Source organism: Cavia porcellus, unplaced genomic scaffold (assembly GCF_034190915.1).
Source record: "Cavia porcellus strain 051 isolate PalLab524CR breed Dunkin Hartley unplaced genomic scaffold, mCavPor4.1 scaffold_20, whole genome shotgun sequence".
Lineage (NCBI taxonomy): Eukaryota > Metazoa > Chordata > Mammalia > Rodentia > Caviidae > Cavia > Cavia porcellus.
Window position 1 is genome coordinate 21,671,949 of NW_026947503.1, and position 26,167 is coordinate 21,698,115.

The following is a 26,167-nucleotide window of genomic DNA, read 5'->3' on the forward strand; positions in this document are numbered from 1 at the left end:
TCAGAAGTATAGAATTCATACGTGTTAAATCACTTTATTACAGTATACCCTTTCTATTCTGTTATTAGTTACCATTGCTAATTGAATACAATTCTAATTTATAACTTTGTTGTAGGTAAGGATAGAAAAAAACCATAGAATATGGCTGGCACTCACTGGGGATCTGGGAAGGTATTCCCTGCAGGTAACAGGGAACCACTTGATGTAAAAATCCTATCCACAAGCATACACATACTATATATCTAAGTATGACCTTTCTTTTTCCTTCATTCTATGTTGGGTTATTCCTCCACTAACTTAGAAGAGTCCTCTGTCTACTAGTCTATGTGATGTTCGAGGAAAGGAGGTAGGCAGAATGGACAGTGCCTAAGCCTTTAGCTGGTTGAAGAAGAAGTTCTCTTTATTAGTTTATGGTCAGGATCAGCTCTTTAGATGAGATGCTACTAGGATTTTATAATTCAAGCCTTCAGCGAGAATATGGCATGCATTATTTTCATGTCATCTTTCAAATAACCCTCAGGAACTTAGAGCAAGATCCAAACACCTGGATGCATTGTCCTTTTTTGACCCTCTAAGCAGCCTTCCAAGGATGAATTTCTCACCCTTTACAAAGCACTGCTCTTCTCCAAATTTCTACTAAATTTTTACTAATGAAGCAATTAGAAGCAGCTTTCTGTGAAGGAGAGCTCTGCAGGACCAGCTCTTGCTTCTGCAGCTCTAGCAGGTAGATTCTCTGCAGACATCAGCTGTAGAATGAGTAAACAGGGAAAAATGAAGGTCTGTGAATTAATTTTCATTAAGGGGCTAGGGGGAGTTGAATTTTAATCCAGGTTAGAATCAAGTTCTACTCAATCTAATTACATAGTTGAGCACAGTCTTGAGGAAGCTCTGCATTTGCTAATTGCTGACCTGATTTCCGCATGAACCACAGTTCTCTTTCCCAAATTTGGCCTATCTGATCTATGCATAAGCCTGAAGATTGAATCAACTAATGCACAAGGAAAACAGCAGGATCCTCTTTGAAAATATGTTAAGGTTTTGGGTCACAGTAAGATTTTTGCCTTTTTAATTAAAAGGCAATTCTTGCCTTCTCCCCCATCCTTCAGTAGCCTAGAGAAGGGACTTTTATATCATGGTCCACTGACTATTAGAATCCTTAAAAAGATACCTCTTCTATAGCCACTCTGACTTGGCTCTGTAGTGGGTTCATTTACCTGGATCTTTGAGACACTGGGAGCCAACACTTGATAGGGAGATGAAGGCTGATCATACTGAATTGGGGAGCCAGCTTAGGGCCACAGACCCACCAAAGACAGAAAGGAGAAGATGGTTTAAAATAGTTAAACTAAGTCATTCTTTGTTTATATGGCACCTTTTTTTAAAAAATACAATACTTTTCACATTCCTTGTGTACACAAGTTTCTTAACCTTGGAAGATTATTAGTAGTATCAGTATGGGTTGATGTAAGATTTCCTTTCATAGAGGTGGTGAAAATAGAAACTCTTTTGCCTGTGACCACAGAAGTTCAATGGTCTGAAACTAGTGTGGACTTAGCCCTGGATTTGTCCTGCTCTGAGCCTTACTGGCCCTATTCTCAATCAGCTCTGTGAAGGCAGCCCAGTGCCTGATGGGTGGGTTCTCAAAGTTGAGGCTGCACTTCTGTGGCAAGCACAGAAATTTCTGAACCCCTATTTTAGGCTATTTTTGCACATTTGTCTGAAGATTGCCCCTTTTCTAAATATGAGTATCCTTGACTTTAATTTCTCCAGGCAGATATTGGCTGATTTTTAGATTTCTTTCTATGGGTCAACTCTACCTACTTTTCTGTGGAAAAGTGGACTCAAATTCAGATTTCTCTTCTGACCTTTTCCAGCTCAAATGGTGAATTCCACTAAGTGTCTTCAGGGATTCTGAATCTCTTCGGTCCTGTTAGTGAATCTGATCATCTAGAAGTCTTTGCTTCTCTAGCTGCCGACAAGAAGACGGTGCCTCCAGGCCTGTCAGGCAACCCTGATTTGCAGCTCATTGAGAGACAAAAGTGTTGGGAGTGAAGATCTAGAGAGACTAGGAGAGCACATTTAAATTAACTTTGAATCTTCCTGGTTAGAGACTGCCCACCTTGCCCAAGGTGCTTAGGGGTACACAGTACATCTACTGAACTTCATCTGACAGAGGCTGGCGAAGAAGATCTCACCCTGAAGAGAAGCTACATTGAACTTCATGATGGTACTTAATTAATACCAGCTCATTTTCCTATTCTAAAGGCAGAAATAAATTTCATGGATCAAATTTAAAAGGCTAGATAAGGGATGTGGAAGCTGGCTGAAAGAGATCTCATCCTGTAATGTGGAGAGAGAGTTTCAGGTGGGGTGTGAGCTTTCTATTCCCACATGTAGCACACTTCCGTAATGCAAATAGGAGGAACTTTGTAGGTCACATTTATCAGAAATAGGGTTTTAAATAGTGTAACATAGTTTTAGAGTTATACTGAAGCAGTTTTTCAATGACTTTCTTCCATTTTCTCCCCACTCAGCCTAAGCCCGGATGAGACTTTGGAGGTCAATGGCAATCCAAGACCAGAGGTCGGTCTGTGTATGGACAGAAGTCCTAAGGCTCATTTCTGTCATGACTTTGGGAGATTCATCAGACTTTCTTGGATCTCCGTTTTCTGTTCTGTAAAATGGAAATGTCCCTCTTGAGCTCTAATAGTTTCAGTGTTTGCTTTTTCCCAAAGGATGAAATGTGCTACCATTTTACTTTCAGGAAAGACCTTTAGCTTTGTATTTCAACAGATAATTTCTTGAGTGGATTGTATTAAAACTGCCAATCTTGCAGGGATGAAAATATTTCTTTAAATTTCTTCTTTGAATTATGCTAAATGAAATGCCATGACTGAGATTACACACCCTCCCACCACAACACACACACACAAACACACACACACACACACACACACACACACACACACATTCAGAAAACTCACTGAACTTTCCTCTTTTGTATCCCTTCTGCCTTGTGCTTATTTTAGTGTATTTCAATGTACAACCAAGTTGTTAATGTTTTATGTTTAGTAAATAGAACGTCTGTAACCCCCACTCCTGATGTTCTCAATCAGTTTGGCTGTTAGCTAACGGGGAACTAGTTTGAATCACAGAGCTCAAGGTCACTTTCACTGTTCTTTCATTTGCATGCTCTGTGTAATTCACTGTGTTAATGTTCTCTTTCCAAAATACTCAGCTTTAAATATATCATTGCTTTCTCCCTTGGGACCAGGACAAATAATGCCACCCACACCATACAGAGTCCTACGCTGGATTAGCACAATGATTCATATTTGGTGAGCTGTATTCCTGGGACTCAGAGTGACATTCATTTAGACCTTCAAAAATAATTCTCAGAACACTGACAAATTAGTCACCAGGCACTGCTGGCTGCTAAATGCCTACTTTGGCATCTAAACCTGAGGACTGTTGGTTTAATCTGGGCTTTGTTCTGAACTTTGGTACAGCCTAGCTGCACCAAGAATGTGCTGATTCTGAATTCCACCTGAAAGGGACATTTTGAGAGGACAGAGAGAGCAGGCTGGGGCCGCAGCAGGGCTCTTGCTATTCCAGACAGGACATTATGCCTGGTTTTTCTTGTTTAGTTAATAACTACATGCAACAAAATAAACACTTGTAGAACAATACGCAAGAGATCATGACCTCTGCAGTAGTTTCTCCTTCTCTCTCTGTAGCTGGTACTTTCCATTTCTGTACTCTTCTCAACCCTTCCCCCATCCTCACTTTTAAGTATTTGTCACATTTTTAAGTCACTGTTTTCCTTTGGAAGTGGTTTTATTAGATTGTTTTTATTTTTTCTACTTTAACCTCTTCATTTCAATCTGTTAGTTAAGAACCTCAATAAATTAATAATTATAGTTGTGACAGTTTCCTAGTCTTCTTTCAATGTAGTTTTTCAGGGTGTTTCATTTTCTATGATGGCCCTATATGAAGAATTTATTAACACTAACACTCTCACTTCATTTCTTCTATTAAGCACCTGAAACATTTGGCTGTTTTCCTTAAACAGAGAAATATGGTAAGAAAAAATATAGCTCTATAAGGAAATAATACACTGGTGACTTCAACAGACACTTTAGATAAAATATTGACATGAATAGTTAAGCTATAAAAGAATATAAAAAAATTTGCAGCTCACCAGTCACTTTGAATGGAAACATTTAGGTGAAAGAGAATAATGATGCGGCAATACAAGAAGTAAACACAGGCTAAAGGTCTTGGACTAAGCCAGAGAAAAACTTTAACATGAAATGGGGCCTAAATTAACTCTTGCTACCTTGGTTCCTTTCCCATTGCCAAGGAGCTTATGTTAAATTGCAAATAGCCAGTGAGATTTATTGGAGACTCTGGTCCTTGATAAGCAGCCTAGATTAAAAGATTATATTCTCTCTCTAATTAAATCTTCCTCTAACCTTGAACTGAGTGCCTGCAAGGTGAGCAAGGCAAGACTCAACCTGCTGTATGCAGTAGATTTCCAGGGAGCCTGGGAGAGGACATGTCCTTCTAGGAGGAGACGTCTGTGATTGCGATTTGTAGCCAAGAGTTGCTGAAATGAAGGCTACATTTTCACATAGGAAAGCAGAGACAGATAAACACATTGTGCATATTTTCCCTAAGATGCCAATGCTGATGTGAATAGCCCTAAGAACAATTCTACTCTATCAAAGTAGAAGAGTCATTGATCTTGAAAGGGACAGTCTTTTGTCAGGACTCATGTACTACATCAGTAGCAGATCATTGTGGACATAAAATCATACTATAACCAAAGCCCTGGGTTACAATCTGGGTTCTAAGCATTTGTAGGAGTTATTTTCCCTTGGGGTTCCAAGAGTTGTTTATGTCCTCTCTTAGTGTCTTACTTTTGGTCTTCAGGCCATTATTTACTAAATAATCTTAGTGTTAGGATGAAGCTGTATTGGTCAACCAATTTATTTTGAGGAAATGGGAGCCTCAAGATCTTAAGTCACCTAATCAAGGTCACAAAACCAACCAGTAGTCGAGAAATGCTTCTGCTGCTCTTATGCTAAGTGAGGTGTTTTATACTCTGGGTGAGCAATGTTTGTTGCGTTGGCTTCCCTGTGCTCTTGCTGCAGTGAGTTTGCTGCAAAATAGAGGCAAGAGAGAACTACTCTCTTACATCAAACATTTCTTCCCTGAAGTGTAGGGTGAACCTGGTAGAGGTGGTGCAGTGAACCCCCGTAAGTGAGAGCTGCTTCAAATGACTATTTGTACTATAACAGTGCCTTTGTGTTAGTTTCCTAGGACTGTTGTAAAAACCAACCATATACTGAGTGATTTAGAACATCAGAAATGTATTCTCTCACAGATCAGGAGTCTGAAATCAAGGTCTCTGAATGTTCTGAGAAAGATCCTTCCCTGCCTCTTTTTATATTATGGTAGTTTCTCACTCCTTGTCATCCCTTGGTTTATAGCAGCCTGATTTTGATCTCTGGCTGCCTTATCACTGGTGTTCTCCCACGATGTGCTTTTCTGTCTCTCATTGGGACATTTTTGGTGGGGGTATAGCCCACTCTAATCAGAATGATCTTATCTTAATTTTGATCTTGATTATATCTTCAAAGGCTCTATTTCAAAATGAGGACACATTTTGAGGTTCTGTGTAGATGTTAGTTTTGGGGGGCTCCTATACCACCTGATACATTATTTAATCTGAAAGTACCACTCCTGAACAATAGGGGCATTCTCTTTAGAACTACTTCTGCCTCCTGGAGAAGCCACTTACTGCCTCTCCATCACTTTGTGAAAGAGAAGACCACAAATATCAAGTAACATACGGTAGAAAAGCACAATATTGTGAAATAGTATGGAAAGAATTAGTGTGTGGATGGGAAGACCACCCAAAAGTCAGTGGGGAGCTGAAGAAAACTTCAGCTTGTGATGCAGACTAGCCTTGAACACTAAATTTTGGCTAATAATTTTTGAGTTGGTTTATAATCTGCAAAATCAGCAAAGTCCATGTCAGAAGTGTAAGAAGGGACTGGACTATAGAATTAATCAGTTAAGTGTCTGGTTCTATAGCTATTACTAAGTACTTGTAAGCTAAACTCAGGAAGACATAGATAGTAAGTCCTTCTGAAAAAGTCTTACTGTCAGCCTAGGGATATAGCTCAGTGATAAAGTGCTTGCTTATGAATTCTTGAGGCTGTGGGTTCAATTCCCTGTACCACCACCACTACCATCATAACACACACATACACACACACACACACACACACACACACACACACACACAATACTGCCTAGTTTTGAAGAAAAAATTCATTCATATGACCAACAGCTGGAGACTAAATCTAAAGCATTATATAAAATGAAAAAATAACTTTTTCTTTTTATAAAACTTCATGATAGTCTGTCTCAAATATATTAAGATCAAGAGGTAAGATCTTTCCTATAAATCTGACACAAAGTGAACAGAACCTAGGAAGAGTTTGTATTGTTTTCTCCCCATAGAGTTAGAATGCCATTACTTTCCCAGCATTGACATATGACAGCCAGGGAGATTCACTTGAGTCATGGTGTTTGTTGAGGTTTGCGTCTGAATGTACCCTCAAAGTCTCATGCAATCGTGGGGGCAGGCTTCTAGAGTTTATGAGTGATTCATGGGCAAATGCTGCAATTATGGATATGGGTGCACTATACTTGCCCTGGGGCAGGTAGCCTACATGTAATATAAGGGATGGAAAGAGTCCTCTCTCTCTCTCTCTCTCTCTCTCTCTGTCCTTCCCTTTTGCTATTTTTGCCCTTTTGTTCTTGTTGCTTTTGCCATCTTCCTCCACCATCAGCTGTTGTCTCTCTGCCATGCCACCCTGACTTGGAACCAGCTGATTATGGACTGAAACCTCAATGACCTGTGAGCTAAATAAATCTTTCCTTCCTTAATTTTTTGGCATTGGGCATTTGATGTCAGCAATGAGAGAAAAGTAACAAAGACAGTATTCAAAGTTTTTATTGGGGCTGTATTACAGGGCACAATGGAAGGACCACATAGTAGATATCTGTCTTCAGTCTCCAGCAACACTGGGCATGACTCAGGGGCCTAGCCTAAATTATACAATTGGTATTTCTGAAATGACCAATGCTCATGTTACACAAAAATCACTCCTTAAAGAAATTACCTGCTAGACTCAAGGATAGAGAACAGACTTCTTTTGGGAAAAATTTTTAATTTACATATCTCAGAGCAATTGGATAATTTAACCAAGGTCATGTGCCTTAGTTAAAATACTTGCAGTTACGGAAACTCACTACATATTTTTTCATGATTAGCACCGAATATGAAGCAATATAAGATAGTAGTTAAAAGTTTGGATTTTTGAACTATACTGTGGTATCAGGTTACTGTTCTACTGTTTAGCACTGTGGGATCTTTGTCAAATTCCTGCCCTCTTTATACCACAATCTCATTTATAAAAGGAGGAAATAATAAATCCTAATTCATGGTCAATATATGTAAAATACTTAAAACAGTATCTAGCACATATTTAGTGCTCAATTTAGTTTTTAATACCATTAGACATTAAAAAAATACATTAAGAAATCAGAGGCAAATTTTATAAAAGTTCCTCCTCTTTTCTTTTCTCACTTGATGATTGTCTATATATGTCCTCAAACCTTTTCATGTCCAACACCTGAAGTAAATAATAATGAATCATGCTACATAAAGTGTTTAGGTTCATTAGTTAAGATTTTTATTGACTATTAATGACTATTATTATTTTTAAATGAATACAAATCTTTGAAATTATTTAAATACCAAATGAATGTACAAATCTTAAAGAATAAAACAACTACTTTCTTTTCTTTATACAAGTATTAAATACGTGCACAGTTCAAAGTTACCTGAGTTTGAAAGGCCAAAAGTGTCCTTTTGGTAGTTTAAAGTCACAATAATAAATGTGGTTTGCTGTTCCGACTGTACAATTCTTTCATCACATAAGAGAGCATTATCAGGAAACACAGCCTTTCTAATGTTGAAGAAATGAAACATAATCTTATAGACATTTCTGCTCACTTCAAGGGTAAATTTCTAGTTGTCCTATTGTGAAGCAGCAAAGTACTCTAGTATCATTTAAGTGTTAGGCCCAGATCTCTAAAAATTGTGTAAAACATATTATTTTCAATTAAGAGGAAAAAGTTGATCAAGTTCACCATATGTGTCAGGCACTAGACTGGTAATTTAAGGGAAACAAGATCAAAAAGGACCTCCAGTGGACCATCTGGGTCCTCCAGCCTCTCAGGACACATGAATGTACAGAGCATAACAAATGACATGAAAAGTGAGGTCAGTACCGTGGAGCCACATCAGATAAAGCATTTAATCTTGCTGGGTGAAAAGAGGAACACTTAAGCTATGCAGTCAGTGATTTGTGTGGTATTCTGGTGGTGGGGGGGAGGCACCTACTCTAAGATGAAGACACAGCATCATGTGGATGTCAGAAGTCAACTGAACAGAAAATAACTGCTGAATTAAGGCGGGCAAGAAGGGCTGCTCACCAACCATGGAAGGTGACCCAGTCATTGGGGTTTTCCATCTCATTCAAGTGAGAGAAAGTAGTGTGTGCCTTCTAGAGAGAGGCAGGTAGATGTGTACTCAAATATACTTTTTTTTTTTTTTTAAAGTATTCTTCTTCCTCCATTTTGGGTTGAGACCCAATTGATTAAACTAACAATAGCAAGCACTTACAGAAGTCTTCCTTACATTAAAATCGTTAGTGTGATTTACTGTACTCAGAACAACCTTGTGGGAGACATTAAATTCAGTGAGGACAGTAAGGTTAAGGCATGAACTGACAGCACCCCTGGGAGAAGAGTCATGGTTTCCTAATTTCTATTTTAGCACCTTTAAAATCATTTTACTTTATCTCATAAACCATGTGGTTCTCTAGATTTCTGTTTTCTTTTTCCTTTTTTTTTAAATGGGCAAGAATCTTTGAATTGCAAAGTATGTTGGCACCACTTACATTTTAAGAGGCTTAAATTTTTAATTTTCTTTTCCATTTCATTGAAACATTTTAGAAAGTTGCACTGCTTTTTATTAGGCCACATTCTGAACATATCATACCATTTTGAGCCTAACCCCTGCAGAGGCTGGACAAGGCTAGCTTTCATGGAATCAGTAAAGATAATAAGTCCAGCAGGTAAAGAATGTTCCATCAAACAGAAGTCAGCCAAAATTCTCTACCTTGTGGGATCATGTTATGTGAAGGAGACAAATGATGGATTTGGATTCCTGGATTCCAGTAGCTGAAGTATTCAACAGTTTTCCTAACATGTCCTCTGCAGTCTAAGATATTTTCTATAGTCTGCCCCCCTTTCCTCCCCAAGGTTGTGTCCTCCTTGAGCCCCAGACTGCTGAATTAGATGCCGTACATCTTTGTATGATACTTATTGATGTCTATTGAATTTCCATCTGAGTGACATCCTCATTAGATTTCAGGAGGAACAGTTAGTGGCTTCATTACAATTTCCTGAATTATTTTGGCTTCACCCTTAAGCAACAGCTTAATTGGCTTGTTTCCCTTGAGACTGAGCATTTTCCTGTGGTGGAAGCAGAGAAAATTAATAGCTTCTGGAACACAGAACAATTGAGTGGGGGTTCTGGAAAGAATTCTCTTTCCTTAGGGTTTTCTTGGAAGGGAATCTTTGTTATCACCTTACCAGGCCTAAGTCCTGCATTTTAAATATTGACTGAATTTATCTCTGGTTGCTTCCAAGTTTCTCTGTTGAAGGAGGAGAAAAGAAATTAACAACAATGCCCACCATTAAAAGAAATGAGAGCTAGGCTGGTACGTTAGGGCTCAGAAGTTCAGGCAAACATAGCCCGTTGTTTCTGGGAAAACAGAGAATACACAAATCAACAGCATGTTTCAATTTCTCAGTAATTATTTCTTTGACCTTGTCAGGAAATCATCCAGACATTTGTGGTCATAAGCATAAGGAATGTGAACAAAAGGGATTTCTGACAACTTCTCTTTATTTAAGTCTTCTTTGGAAATCTCAACTAGTAACAATATACCGATGGATGCAACTAGAATCCATACTCATAAGTGAAACAAATCAAAATTGCATTTGTAAACACTGTATTGTCTTACTAGTGTAAGAAAGAGTAAATAAGATCCAAAAGGTACAATAGGTATAGTAAAAGGGAAAGAAACTACCCAAAGGAAAATCATATTGTTTGATCAATTTTTCAGGCCTGTATCTGGTAACCAAACCATCAAAGAAAGTGTAGAATTTCTGTTTTAGGTAAAATATCTGGTTTTTAATTTTCCTGCATGTGTTCACAACTGGTTATATACTGTATCCTTTTCCAGGAAAATCATTAGCCCTGTGCCTAATGCTAGAAATGTTCATCCTGGCCGCCCATGCACTTCCTGCATGACTCCCACTGGCCCCAGGGAACATATGCTGTCCTCAGACCTTGGCCTGTGCAGCCGAATGCTTCCTGTGTGACTCCAGCCAGCACTGAAAAATGCCAGGCCGCCCTGGGATCTTGGCCCACACCCAGCGGACACTCAGACTCAGGACATCTGCTGGCCCCTCAAGGACACTCCCTATCTCCTGGACCTAATACTGCTGTTGATCTTCAGCTCCCACCCCTTCTCCCAGAATCTTGGACTACAGCAGATTAACTATGCTAGCTTGAAGGGAGATTCAGTAATTGCCTCACCCAAACAGAAGATCTCAGCAGGCCCTAGGTAGTGTGGTGAGTATGCCCCTAAAATAGAGGTGTATAGTGGGTAATAGGGCCAGTCATAAAGCCCTGTCCAACTAATATAAGACCTTGGTGAGTCTGACAAGAGTGTGAGTAACTCCTTCCTGCAAACAGAAAACATCAGGCAGGGTGAGGAGTGTGTCAATAAGGACTCCCCCTACTTGGAGAAGATCAAAAGGGCTTATAAAATACACAGGCACACAATAGGGCCTCACAAACACTATAGACAGGGAGATGTGGTGATCTGGAGTAGCCTGAAGATAAAGTAATAGCAGGAATGAAAAGTTGACCTACATCAATACTACTAGGCTTGTCAGCCCAGGAAGAATATAGGACTCACCCAATAGGCCCTGCAGTGGGAAGTCAGGTGACTGGCCCACCTATTCATTGAGGGATCCAGTGATTGGACAAATATCAACCTTACATTAGGACCCCAAGATACACACCACCAACAGTTGACACTAGTGGGACTGAAGGACCAAATATTAACTCAAAAGGAGAAAATGGCAAAATGTAAAAACAAAATGCAATCTTAAACATCTAGTCCACCAGGAACAAGTACAGGGGACACTAAAATAGAGGACTTTAAAAGTAGCACACTGGAAATCTCTGAAAAGATAGTGAGTAAAATAAAAAAAAAAAACAACTCCATGAGGTTACAGAGGAAATTAAATTAGAGGTACTGTCCTATGTAAAGATAGAAGTAACAACCTTAGTAAAGGAGTTGCTGAGCATAGCTAAAGAATAAATAGAGAAAAAAGTACAGGAGCATGGGAAACTGATTGATACCTTGAATGAACAATATAGAAAACAAGCAGAATTCATGAAACAAGCTCAAAGAAACATTCAAGAAACAAAAAACTCTATCCAAACCTGGCAAAACTACTTAAATAAAGCTGAGGATAGGATTTTGGACCTTGAGGACACATCACAATTAGTGATCAGGAAATGATAGAACTTTTAAAAATAACAAAGCAGCATGAAATGATAGTCCAGCAGTTTCAAGATAATGCCAAAAGTAACAATATAAGATTAATAGGCATCAGTGAAGATGCAACAGTCAATGCAAATGACACAACTGAAGTATTCATAGAGGTAATAGCAGAAAATTTCCCAAACAGGGGGAAAAAATCTGATATGCAGATAAGTGAGGCATACAGGATGCCAAACAGCACAACCAACATAAATCTCCACATGGACATAATAATTAAGATCTCAGACATATAGCATAAAAACAGAATTCTAAAAGCTATTACAGAAAAGACACAACTCACCCATTAGAACCACAGCAGACTTTTTAGCACAAACCCTCAAGTCAAGAGAAGCTTGGAGTGAGGTATTTCAAGCCATGAAAGAACACAACTTTCAACCCAGGCTGATGTACTCAGAAAAACTTTCATTCAAATTAAATGGAGAAACAAGATATTTGCATGACAAAGAACAACTGAAGAAATTCATGTCCACCAAATCAACCCTAGAAAGAGTGTTGAAAGACATACTAGGTAGAGATGAAAATGACCACAATCCCCAGAACAACAACAGAAAGAAACTACCAGGTAGGACAAGCAGTTAAACTTGGAAAAAGCAGAAAGCAAATAACTGGAACATAACATGGCAAAGCCAAGTCAGTATACAGCAGTGATATCCATAAATGTAAATGGCCTCAATTTACCTACGAAAAGAAATAGGTTGACAGAATGGATCAAGAAACATGATCCCACAATATGCTGTATGCAAGAAACACATCTAACCCAAAATGAAACTCATAGATTAAAAAACAAAGGATGGAAAACAGTATTCCATGCAATAGGAACTCAGAAAAAAATCAGGGGTAACTATTCTATCTGCAGACAATGTGAACTTTGAATCTAAAATGATTAAAAGAGATAAAGAAGATCACTACCTACTCATTAGTGGAAAAATTCAAGAGGAAGAACTAACAATTATAAATATATATGCAACAAATACAGGAGCACTCAACTATATAAGAATGATACTAATGGGCCTGAAAAATCAAATACACAAGAACACATTTATAACAGATGACCTTAACAGCCCATTGTCACAAAGAAACAGAGCAACTAGCCAAAAATTCAGCAAAGGAAATAATAGAACTGAATCATACCTGAGAGCAGTTGGACTTAATAGATGTTTGCAAAGTGTTTCACCCAACCACATCAGAATATACATTCTTCCCAGCTGTGCATGGGACATTCTCCAAAATAGACCATATATTATCCCATAAAATATTCTTAAGTAACTGCAAAGGTATTGAAATTATCCCATGCACATTATCTGACCATAGTGCATTAAAATTGGAAATTAATGGCAAAAATTTGTAAAACCTGAATAAATACATGGAAATTAAATAACAACCTTTTGAACAACCAGTGGGCTACAGATAAATAAGAAATAAAGTAATACCTACAAGTCAGTGAAAATGTGGACACAACATACTGTAATCTGTGGGATGCAATGAAAGCAGTCTTAAGAGGGAAATATATAGCAATAAATTGTCATATCAAGAAAACAGAATGAACACAAATAAGCTAATGCTTCATCTCAAGCTTCTAGAAAAAGAAGAGCAAGTTAAACCCAAAGCTCATAGAAGAGAGGAAATTGTAAAGATTAGAGCAGAAATCAATGCAATTGAAACTAAAAAAAAAAAATACAATGAATTAATCAATCCAAGAGCTGGTTTTTTGAGAGAATAAACAAAGTTGACAAACCTCTAGCTAACCTTATAAGAAAAAAACCCAAATTCACACAATAGGGACTGAAAAGGGGAAATTACTACAGATTCTATGGAAATTCAAAAGATCATGAATACTTTGAAAATCTCTACTCACACAGAATGGAAAATACAGAGGAAACGGAAAGATTTCTAGAAACATATGAACTACCAAAGCTCAACCAAAAAGGTATGGCAATTTTGAATAACTCAATATGAGCTATTGAAATTGAAAATGTAATTTAAAACTTACCAACAAAGAAAAGCCCGGGTCCTGATGGATTCACAGCTGAATGCTACAAGAAATTTAGAGAACATTTGATGCCAATACTCCTTAAACTCTTCAATGAAATTGAAAAGAAAGCAATCCTCCCTAAATCATTCCTGGAGGCAAGTATTACCCTCATACCAAAACTTGAGAAAGACGCAACCAAAAAGAGAGCTATAGGCCAATCTCACTAATGAACATTGATACAAAGATTCTCATTAAAATACTGGCAAATAGAATGCAGCACATCATCAAGATTATACATCACAACCAAGTGAGATTGATTCCAGGAATGTAGGGATGGTTTAACATATGCAAATCAATAAATGTAATATACCACATCAACACAGCCAAAAACAAAAAACACATGGTCATCTCAGTAGATGCAGAAAAATCTTTTGATAAAGTCCAACGCATGTTCATGATAAAAACTCTTCAGAAACTGGGAATACGTGGTGTCTACCTCAATCTTATAAAGGCTATCTATGACAAACCAATAGCCAACATCGTACTAAATGAACAAAAACTGAAAGCTTTCACTTTAAAATCAGGAACAAGACAAGGATGTCCACTATCACCACTCCCATTCAATATAGTTCTGGAAATACTAGCCAGGGCAGTCAGACAAGAGAGAAAAATAAAAGTAATAAAGATACAAAAGAAAGAAGTTAAATTATCACTATTTGCACATGACATGATACTCTACATAGAAGACCCAAAAAAACTCCATTAAAAGACTACTAGAGGGAATAAACAAATTCAGCAGTGTAGCTGGATACAAAGTCAACACTCAAACATCATTAGCATTTCTGAATACAAACAAAAAACTCACTAAGAGAGAAATTATGGAAATATTTCCCTTCACAATAGCATCTAAAAAAAATGAAATACTTAGGAATCAACCTAACTAAGAATGTAAAAGACCTATATGCTGAAAATTATGCTATGCTAAAAAAAGAAGATTGAGGAAGATATTAGAAAATGGAAGGATATTCCTTGCTCTTGGCTAGGAAGAACCAACATTGTGAAAATGGCCATACTCCCAAAAGTGTTATACAGATTTAATGCAATCCTATCAAAATATCATTAACGTACCTCACACATCTAGAGAAAACACTCCTAAAATTCATTTGGAAATAGAAGAAACCTAGAACTGCAAAGGCAATTCTGGGTAACAAAGGCAAGGCAGGAGGCATCTCAATTCCTGACTACAAAGCCACAGTGATAAAATCAGCATGGTACTGGCAAAGAAATTGTCCTGAGGATCAATGGAACAGATTAGAAGATGCAAGCATAACTACAAAGACACTTAGCCACCTGATATTTGACAAAGGGGCTAAACATGTTCACTGGAAGAAGGATAGCATCTTTAATAAATGGTGTTGGAAAAATTGGCTCTCCACATGCCAAAGACTGAAACTAGATCCATGACTATCGCCATGCACAAAACTAAAGTCCAAATAGATCAAAGACCTAAATATTAAAACAGAAACACTAAATCTACTCAAAATCAAGGTACATAGAAGTCTTGGAGACATAGAGGTAGGCAGAGAATTCATAAACAAAATGCAAACTGCATGTGAAATTCTTCAAAGAATCAACATCTGGGATCTCATATTATTGAAAAGTTTCTACACTTCAAAAGAAATCACCAACAGAGTGAATAGAAAACCCACAGAACGGGAAAGAATTTTCGCCAGCAACCCCTCACACAAAAGATTTATATCCAGAACATATAAAGAATTGAAAAAACATCAAACCCCTCAAATTCAAAGATCCTCTCCAAAAATGGGCATCTGAGACAAACACACAATTCTCAGATGAAGATATACAAATGCAAATAAATACATGAAGAAATATTCACCATCACTGGTCATTCAAGAAATACAAATTAAAACAACATTGAGATTTCATCTCACTCCAGAAAGAATAGCTGCCATCAAGAAATCAACTGATAACAAATGTTGGTGAGGATGAAGGGAAAAAGCAACACTGCTCATTGATGGTGGGAGTGTAGACTGGTGCAGCCACTGTGGAAATCAATATGGAGAATTCTCAGAAGACTAAGATTGGAAGTTCCGTTCAATCAAGCTATTTCCCTCCTGGGCATTTTCCAGAAAAACTGAAAAGGCCATATCAGAGTGATATATGTGCACTCATGTTCATAGCAGTAAAATTTCCAAGATTTAGCAACCAAGATGCCCATCAACCACAAATTGGATGAAAAAGATGTACTTTTTTACAATGAAATATAAAGGATGATCTTGAGGCCCTCGTAGGTAAATGAAGACAACTTGAGACTATCCTCATTAGTGAAATAAGTAAGCATCATATTTATAAATATCACCTTGTGTCTCTAGTGTAAAAAGTAATAAGAAATGTAGGAATAATAAAACCCAAAATGTGTAATTGCTATTGTAAAAATGAGAGGAAAAGAACGTGCTGTAAAGGATATAACTGCATGTATGTTTAAGTGTGTAGGATTGATAAAGATGTTACTAAGTTTTTGTTGGATCATTAAACAGAACTGTTTGCAGCCTCGCTGTTTGAATGTTCACTTTGTATGGTTTACTTTTGTAAATGAACAGCTATATCTAAGAGGACAATATGTAATTAATCAACTAGTGATTTCTTACTGTTTATTTTTTGAAATTATGTATTATTTCTACCCCTTTTCTGTTCTTTTTCTCTTTAAATAAAAGTTAAAAAAAAGAAATAAACGTTCATCCCTACCTCTTCCTTTTCCTCCTCTCATATCAGCCAGGCACATTCATTTACTTAATTGTTCAACACATATTTATTAATTTCTTTTATTTCATATGGTATTCATACTTGGTGCCAGGAATATGGTGGTAAACATAAGACAATTCTTCTTTCCTTAGAATTTACAGTTTTTTAAGGCCGATATTTTAAAATATTTGTAAAGATGTATATATGTTTGTGCATATATACACATATATACATATATATGCATCTATACATATAATACAAATTTAAAATAGTGTTAAATGATAAAGAAATAAAAGAAAATCCTAATTTAAACTGCAGCAGATGAAAAGTCTTCCTAAAGAGGTCATTTGGAGGTGGATTGGCCCGAGAGAGCATGGTGAAGGACTTTTAAGGAGAGACAAGAACACTCAGAAGGTGGCCTGTGTGAGGGAACTTAAAGTTAAGGAGACTAACCAAGATGAATAAGCAGGAGCCACATGGTCATTAGAGATTTTGAGGTTTTGCTAATAGAAGTGTTAAAGCAAGGTGTGCAATGAGATTCTAGGCTTGAAAAGAGTTACTCTAGCTGGTGAATGAAGAATTGATTTGAAGAATCAAGAGAAGAAAGGTATCTGCCATAAAATGGAGCAAAGCACAGAGAGGAAAAAGAAATTCAAGTTCTGTTATGATGGAGAACTGACCGAACGTTTCAGTTGTTTGGATATAGGAATCAGGGAGGGAAAGATACACAGACTGACTGTCTCCCACTGATTTATCACCTGCCTGCTCAGTGAATTCACTCTAGCTGAGCTTTTTCCTATGACTCTGCTCCTTGTCTCACTCTCAGTCAGAAATAAGCTGAGCTAGCTTTTCCATTTTGCCCCAGGGTTAAATGGGGCGTCTCTGGGCTCCACAAATGATGTCTCTGACTAAGTAAATGCCTGGAGGAATTATTAACTACAGTTCTACAAACAATTAAATAATTTGAAATAACACTCTATGGTAGTCATTATTTACCAGTCCTGCATTATATGTGGTGAACTATTAGAGGCACCATGTGAGTCCTGTAATAAATATCAATTCATTTTTAGTAAAGACTTGGCTTTACTCTTTGCTTAATGTCAACAAGGAGTGGTTTGGGCCTGAAATTTGCTCTTCCCCTAGTCTGGAGACGTTTTTGTTTGGTTGATTGATGGTATCATATTGACTTACTCCAGGACATCTGAGTGAGAATATTCATTTACTGTGTCAGGTCCCTTAGGAATGTCTCCTTTCTGTTTGTTCCTACAAATATGAAGTGCACTTCAGATAATGGGTCTTATCAAGCGACTTCCAGAGGAGGCTTTATTTCTCTTCAAAATGTGCCTAATGTTTTTATTAGTAAATAACCACAATTAGTAATAAACATAATAGATAATATGTACATGTACTAAATGCTGAGAACCATTGCTCAGTGCTTTTCAGATACAATTTCATAAAGTGAGTGTCCTTGGCTTTCATCAAAGTCTTGTGTTCATTAGGTGGTAGAGATGAAATCTGAGTCCTGGTAAGGCTGCTTTCAAAGGTAGAGCTCTTGACTATGACCTTGAGTATCTAAGAAAGTTCTTGATAACTTGAGTTGTTCTCTATGGTGACTACATTCTCGAGTGTGACCTGTGATTACCCTCTGCTTTGGGAATGGGAGGATATTCTTAACACCTGCAAGGAAAACTGACTTAGTGACACCCTTTAATCATTTCTAGGTCTGGCATCCTGTGGGCTGCTACATATCCTCTTTGACTCTTTTCCTCTTCCATTTTTCAGTTACATGTTAAAAAAGGATCTATTTTCTCCATTTTTTTTTCTTTTTTACTCTCTCTCTAAGCCAAAAGGGTGATTCAGTCATTAGGGCAGATAAAGTAATACTCGGTGATACAATTTAAAGGAAAAAAGTGTCATAGTTTGATTCTGCTATGTAATGATGATTTTTAATATGTAATTAGGACTGTTATCTTAAATAAACCATTAGCTACTTTTTCATGTCAAAGCACAGTGGCTATTACAGCAGATACTCCGTGTGTATTAGTGTTGAATCCCAAGCAAGGTTAAGCATTCATCCACTTGATGAACAGGTACTGAGAATCCCCTGTGTGCCAGAGACTGAGGTCCAAAGATGGTACTGAGATTTAGAAAATCTAGTTAGTAGACTTTAGTTCAAATCTTACACTGTCCCATACTAATTAAGAATCATGAAGCTTGATAAACACTCCATATCTCTAAGCCTTAGAGTTCTCATATAACAATTAGGGTTAATGTGTGTGTGTGTGTGTGTGTGTGTGTGTGTGTATGTGTGTGTGTGTACGCACACACACATGAACGTGCACACGTTACTGAGGGTTGAAATCAGGTAGTGCTAGCCCTTTGATATTTTTATTTTGAAGTTCTATCACTAAATTATGCTTCCCATATCCTTAAGTGCTCAGCTGTTAATAGATCAAAGGATGGTAAATATACCCTCAATGCAATTTATGTCATATATTTATGAAATAGTGATTTCTCATGTTGATGAAAAGGATGACTATTCACTGTAAAATTATTTTCATAAGACTAAACAATACATTCTCTGAACGGCATAAAGTGGAAAATTTATATGTTTACTATTGGAGATATGTGGGAGAAGGCAGTGATTTTTAGAGTGAAAGGAAGAAAGGTGTAACACAATTCCTGAAGATGAAAATTTTGTCAGAAAGGACTAGGTAAAGGATAAACAATTTGAACAAAAGGGTTTCCATGTCCCTTGACTACCCACAGTATTCAAATCTGTGAGAAAAACAGGCAGGCTTCAGTTTTGATATATGAACAGCACTGCAACCCATTTGCCTACCAAACACTGCAACCAACACTAATTGGATTTTTCAAGCAAAGACAGACAGGCATGACCCAGTGGACAAAGAAACAAAGCCAGAGCTAGGCTTTGAGAAGCAGTCATTGCATTTGTGCTGTTGCTTGACGGCCATTCAGCAACTGGTATCAGGCTGTTTTTGGTGTGGTGTAGAGTACAATGCAGATCCAGGTCCTGGGTGCATAAATAGCCTGGACCTAGAGAGCAGACATCAAGTGTACCAAAAGGCAGGCAGAATATGATGAAGAGAAGGGAGAGAGGCAGTATACAAGGTTCAGCAAGACAGGCAGCTAACATAAGAGAAGCACATCAGGAGGGAGCAGAGGCCTAATCCATGGAGTTGGTTCAAAGAAGCAGCAGACTGACCAGAGCAAGGTTGGTCTTGTCCAGACAGCTTAGACTCCAACCTTTGTACCTCAAGTCTTTGCAGCTGGATTCAGGGTCCAGAACCTGCTGTAGCAACTCATAAGGCCCTAATCACCTGTGATTAAGGAACTTCTTTAGTTCAGGTGGATCTGAGCTTGTAGGTGAGGATCAGATGTTGCTTGCAGTGAGCAATAAAAAGGTGAAGAGTCTGAAAAACCCAGAATTTCTTCTAGAATCTGCACAGATGGCTCCTCTTCCATATTTAATTGCTACTAGCATACCATTCTGCTTTAATTAGTCTAAAAAAACCCAATATATGCTATTGAAACAGCATTATGAATCGAGTAACTGTGCAATCTATGAGAAAAAAATTTTTTATGGTGCTAGGGATCAAATCCAGGCCCTTGTGCTTGCAAGGTAAGAGCTCTATCACTGAGCCACTTCCCCAGCCCCTGTGTGGGAAGAATTTTTGTAAAATTTTGAGGGCAGTCTCAATCAATTTGTTTTCAATTTATCTTTTACAATAATTGTCTTTTCCTATAAATTGACATGAAAAATAGCCCTTGGCACTTCATCTTGTCTAGCTTTTGGTAGGAAAGTAGTTTCTACACTGACAGGTTTTTAGAAAGAACTGTAGTATTGCTACCAGGATGTGATAGTGCACATGTGTAATTTCAGCACTGCCGAGTCTAAGGCAGGGAGATCATGAGTTTGGGCTCAGCGTGGGCTACATAGCAAGACTCTGTCTCAAAAGGTTAAAAAGAAAAGGCCATCGTTGCAAAGGGAAAGTGATCACATTGGTGATATTTTTTCTAATGAAAAACGCATTCCAAATTTGCAGCAGCTGTATTGGAAGTGACTTCCAGGTCAAATTTCTCTGAATAAACTATGATTCTGAATGTGTAGAACTTCCATATCACTGGATATGGAAATGTCAAATAGCCCTCAAATTGAAGCTGCTGAGTCTGGGGCACTTCATCCCTGACATGGAAACGGGCTCTCCCTCTATCAGGTGGAAGTGTTTACTAGGCAAATGTGACTGAGACTGTTTGTCATCCTTTTCCCTTGCTCATCTCCTTAGAGGACCTCTTCCTATGTTCTCTGCATAGCAGATGTCACAACCATCCCTCAGGCTGTCCACATCCCAAATATCTTGGAGTCGTCCTGCTGCAGAGGAATATCTGTGCTCCAGTGGAAAACTATATAGTATGTAGAAGACATCCCTTGGAATTATTTGATTCTGTGGGGACTATCATATAATTCTGGAAATGTGTGTAACTGATAGAATACAAAGTAATTCTTAGCTATAGATGTACAAATTTTTTCCTATCTTGTAGAGATACAATTGAATTTTCCTCTCCATTGTGGAAGAAAGCCAGTTTTGCCTCCATTTGCACATTCATTTCAATATTCCTGATCTATAAATGTGTCTTGATTTTTCAGTTTTTCCCTTGAACCAGATATAACATCTGCTTGGCTCCTGCTTTATGAGTAAAATAAAATATTTAACATGTGTTCACTTTATATTCCTGTGAGTCATGATTTTTTGAAAATTACCTTTTAGCACTATGCTTTTTCACTTATAAATTCTCATCCTCCAATTTGAGTTTAGAACTGTTTTCTTTTTATAAAAATGTCTCTAACTTGTCACATTCTTTGGAAACTCACTTTGGCTAACACTGTGTCGTCACTGGTACTCTGCCACCAACCTTAAGCTCCCTTCTTCCTCACATTCTGTGGTACAAACTCTCCCCAAACTAAGAATCCTGTCCTGCTCCTTTCTTGATTAAAACTCCTTAAAGGTTTGCATCACCCTTAGACCACTAGCTATGTGAAAAAATTGGGTCTTTAGGACACCTGCTGAAGCTTCATGAATATTTCCCCTATTTCTTCACCTTCAATCTGAAGGTCAACTGCAATGAACTCCTTTTAGTACTCTGGAATATGTCCCGCACTTCTGGACCTCACTTCATGCTCCTCTTCCTGCTGATCTTCCACCCACCTTTATTAAGCTAACTCCCAGGTAGACACTGAATCTCAGATCATAGGTCCCTTGCCTTGCATGGGCTTCTTTGTTGGAGCCCTGTTATTTGTCTGTGACAGAGAGGATGACCCTGCAGTGCTGCACCCTATCCTCTCCATGGTGACAGGGACTATAATCTTAATTTTTGTTATGTCCATCACTAGTTCAAAACTTCAATAAATATTCAGTGCATGCGACTATGGACCTCAAAACTCAGTGTGGCTCAAGATGTCAGTGCTGACTTTTTTCCTACTATGATTTTGTCAGTTATTAAAAACAAGAGAGCTGACAGCATTCAGATTCTATCCTCCCCAAATCTTTCCTTTTAAACAGAGCTATTCATTTGTGTTCTTAGAGCACATAGTCAGAGAGGTTATTGGAAGAGCTACTCTTGCAGCTTGGCTCTGGAGGTATGAATAAAGCATGCTGAGTTCTAGAGTCTTGCCACTCCGAATGTCAGACTAGAACATCAGTATCCCCGAAGCACTTGTTAGAAATGCAGAATCTGAGGCCCTCAAACCTAGACATCCTGGGTCAGAATCTGAATTTTAGTAAGGTGCCTAAATGATGTTGTGAATGAACATTAAAAATTGAGAATCTTACAACAGGGCTCTATGTTGTCCAAGACAACAAATTGGACAAATTGCCAACTCAGACACTTTCACAATTACAAAATGGGGCTCCCACTTTTTATATTTTTCTAGGGCTGTTATGTTTTTTAAATGGTTAATGCACACAAAGAGCTTAGAATAATGATACTATATTTAGTAAGAATTTGACAAATATTTGCTCTTGATAATACAATATTAATGGTAGGACATATCTTTAGGAAGTCTGACACTCATCTGCAAGGCAAGGCTGAAGGTAGGTGTAACTCTTATGAGCTAGAACTTCACAATCCAATTTGGAGATTTACTTTGAGGGGTTTGTGCCATTAACGTAGGACCCTCTCACTTAGGAAAGAAATATGTATTTGAGAGCACGTTCAAGAGGGCTTTATAGTTCAATTCCAAGAACGTCCAGAGAGAGAAAGAGAGAGAGAGAGAGAGAGAGAGAGAACTGCAAAAGCAGTTGAAAGATGAGGCCAGGCCATGCAAATCCTTCTGTGAATTGTTCTCCATGCAAATCAACAATCTTATGTATTTCTTTCTTATTACCTTCTTTAAATCCCTTGTGCTTTCATGTGGCTGGATTTTCCTCCTTTCTTTCTCTTGCTTTTCTTTTTCCTTTTTTGATCCCCTTCTCACCAGAGAGTCCTTCAGTTCTGAGCTCTTCCTGATGCACTGGCTGAGAGCCTTTGTCTGGTCAGGCTGGCTGATGAGCTCCTTCCCCTGAGGTGTGAGTTATGAAGTGCTGAGAAGCCAGAACCAGGTTTTGGTGGTTGTTTCTACTCCATCACACTTTTGTTTCACTATGATATTTTGCTGAGTGGCCCTGAGTATGATATGACTCTAAACTTGAATCATGATAAAGCCACTTTATCTTCTGTAGCTGGGAGTGGACAAGTGTGAAATCTCAACCTCTCCAAAAGCATTTATCAAACTTTGTGGTGTCAATCACTGAGTCAGACATGCAAGAATGTAGAGATGCATGTCCAGATCATGACCTGGAAGATTATATATTTTTATAGTTCTATAGCACAAAGCAAGATGGGAAAACTGATAATCTTATTAGCATGCTTGAGGCCTGGGTTCCATTCTCAATACCAGAACAAAAGCAGCAACCTAGTTGTGAATTAATATGCAGCATATGCTTATTAAGTTGTTGAATGGCATGCTCTAAAGGGAGATTTGTTTATTAAAATATTTATACCAGATTGTACTCTTTGTACCTGCAATGGCTTTGAAGTATTCCCAGTTACATCATTTGATCTTTAAAAAGGTTCTTTCAATGTCTTAATGTGCAATGAGTGTGATGATAGAGTATGTATGCCTGCTTTCTTTGGTGTGATATAGATTAGAGCTTCTTGCAGGATTATATACCTGATCATCTGCCCACACCACAATTTAGGGTGAGATTTTTCTAGTAAGTATTGTCAAATATTCCCTGGAAATCCAGAGGCTGCATGTTTGGGGACCCTGGAGAGGTAAAAAAGGCTTTTTAGGGAAGTTACCATGAGAAATTAATGAAATAACTCAGTTCAGGGACATCAAAATTAATGATAGATAAAACCGCCTCATTTTAGAAACCACATCCTGTATAGAATCAAACTCTTTAGTGCCTGGTTCTGCCCTGGGGCCCTGTTCATCTTTCTCTGAGGACCTTCTTCCAGCTGACCACAGCCTTTCCTCCCATCCTGTCAGCTGTGGGGACACACGGACCTTTATAAAGGCAAAGACCTGGTGAGTACTTCTGTTGAGTACTCTTTGTTGAATAGTCCTTAAGAGTTTTGAGAAAGTGAAGTAGAAGACAGGGTTTCAGAAGTCTGCTTCCTACTACCCCATCTGGGCCCCAAGACAGAAATCCAAGTTTGGCAGATGTGGAGGTGAGCTTGTTTGAAGAAGAGCTGGCAAACACAAGGACTTTCTTTTTCCTCCTCTTCCCACAGCCTTCTAGATGTGTGGCCTTGGGCCTCTGTTTCCTTTTCAGAAGAGTATGAGAGTTTATTTTTTCAGGACCCCTGCCTGCTGGAGCACATTCTGACTGGAAATTCTCAGTACAACCTTAACCTCAGACAACACTCCCTGGGCCCAGCAGAATGGCCACTGCCTCTGGCGGTCGCTGTACAGTGAATTCTGTGAGCTGTTGGTAGACACTCTCAATTGAGCCCTCAATTTTAAGTTCAAAAGGTGACTTGAATAAGCCTAAAACCCAGAGGAAACCCAAAAAGTGAATTTGTCTCAGAGAATGATTACTTTCACGGCTTTGATCTTTCCTATAATTTCAGTATTTCCAATGGCAATTGGAGACCTATTGGTATAGAAAGATGGAATTTAAAGATTGTTTTTGGACTTTCAATATCTTAGCAAAACTCAAGGAACACTAGATTGTAGGTAAAAGAATGGAAAGCTTGTTTTGTTTTAATGCCGTTTAACTACTTATTTCTTGGCTTCTTTTAAATAAATACCACTAATAGCACTTGCCGAGAATCACTTCAATAGCACGTTTTGTGCGCGTCTCAACCCCAAGCGCTGTGTTCAAAGGGCTGACAACTCTTCTAAGAGCTATTTTTCTCATCAGGATATGGAGGTGACTGAATTCCATTATGTACATTACAGCTGGGACACTGTCTCATTCTGCTTTGCTTAGGAAATATGAAGTTGGAAACCTCTTAATTAAACAGCTTGTGGGTCTCTTTCAGGTTCTCTAACTCTTTTTCCTCCCCTCTTTTCTTTCTTTATAGTGCTTGAAGATCGCTTCCTGTCCAGTGAGCTTAGCAAATAAGGTTTAATTTTTTGGACCTACAAAATGATTTGAATGCAAGTCACCTTTAGTGAAAGTCACTTTGTTCTAGAAGTATTAAAACAGCTAAATTAGAAACTAATATACAGTCAGAATGGGACCAGGCTTGCAAGGAAGTCAGTAGAAAATTAAAGATATGAGAGTTGTGGTCAAGGGACATCTATTGAAGGACAGGCCTCCAGACACAGATGCAACGGCCAAACTGCTTACCTACAGAGACAAGCAATAACTTGGAATTATACTATGATTCGAATCACCTAATGCAAGATGTTGCCCAGGTGAATGAGCATCTGGAGCCATCCTTTACCCAAAATGACTTTGTTCTTTCCATGCATCTAATCTACTTCCCTATTGGACCAATATTATCTAAGTGGCTGTATTTGTACCTATAATTTCATTATAGTTTGACCCATGTTGTACCCACATTGTGACTTTGCTCTATAAATAACTCCTTACAAAAGACCTCAGTGGCAACCCATTTCCAGGACTCCTTGTATCTCTCAGGATATATCTCTCAATAAACCTTTCTTACTCTTAATCTTTGGAATTTATTCTTCAATTTCAGGTGACACATACTTGACTCATCTGATATCTAGCAGGTTTGGAGTTAAATTTCTTCTATGTCAGAAGAACTAAATTCAGAGATTAGAGGCACAACTTATGAAAATTTACAGATTCCTCAGGATGACATGCATTTTCCTTAGCATCTGTATTCAGTTTTAGAATAACAAGGAACATTAACTAGAAAGGAAAATAAAGAAGTCCAAGAAGTCAAACTGCATTTCCTAATTTACTCAAGAGGGCCTGTTTTCAGTATATAAATCAGCACCTGGTTTTTTGCCAAGCAAAACTGCAAAAACAAAATGTGGAGAGAAGTAAAAAAGATGTGTCATTTAAAAGAAAAAAACCCCAAACTATTACATATGTATTGCCTTTAACCTCGATTTAACAGTTTTCAGTACAACTGGAAAACATAAAAATATGTGTAT

General features: G+C 38.0%; 1 long non-coding RNA gene across 1 annotated transcript in view; it reads left to right on the forward strand.

Moving 5' to 3' along the window:
• The window catches only part of LOC134471767 (uncharacterized), a 105,798-nt gene extending 80,082 nt beyond the window's left edge, over positions 1-25,716 (forward strand). Inside the window, exon 3 of the long non-coding RNA XR_010041393.1 lies at positions 25,120-25,716. This is a non-coding gene — a long non-coding RNA (uncharacterized LOC134471767). The remainder of the gene's footprint in view (positions 1-25,119) is intronic.
• The last annotated feature ends 451 nt before the right edge of the window (positions 25,717-26,167 follow it).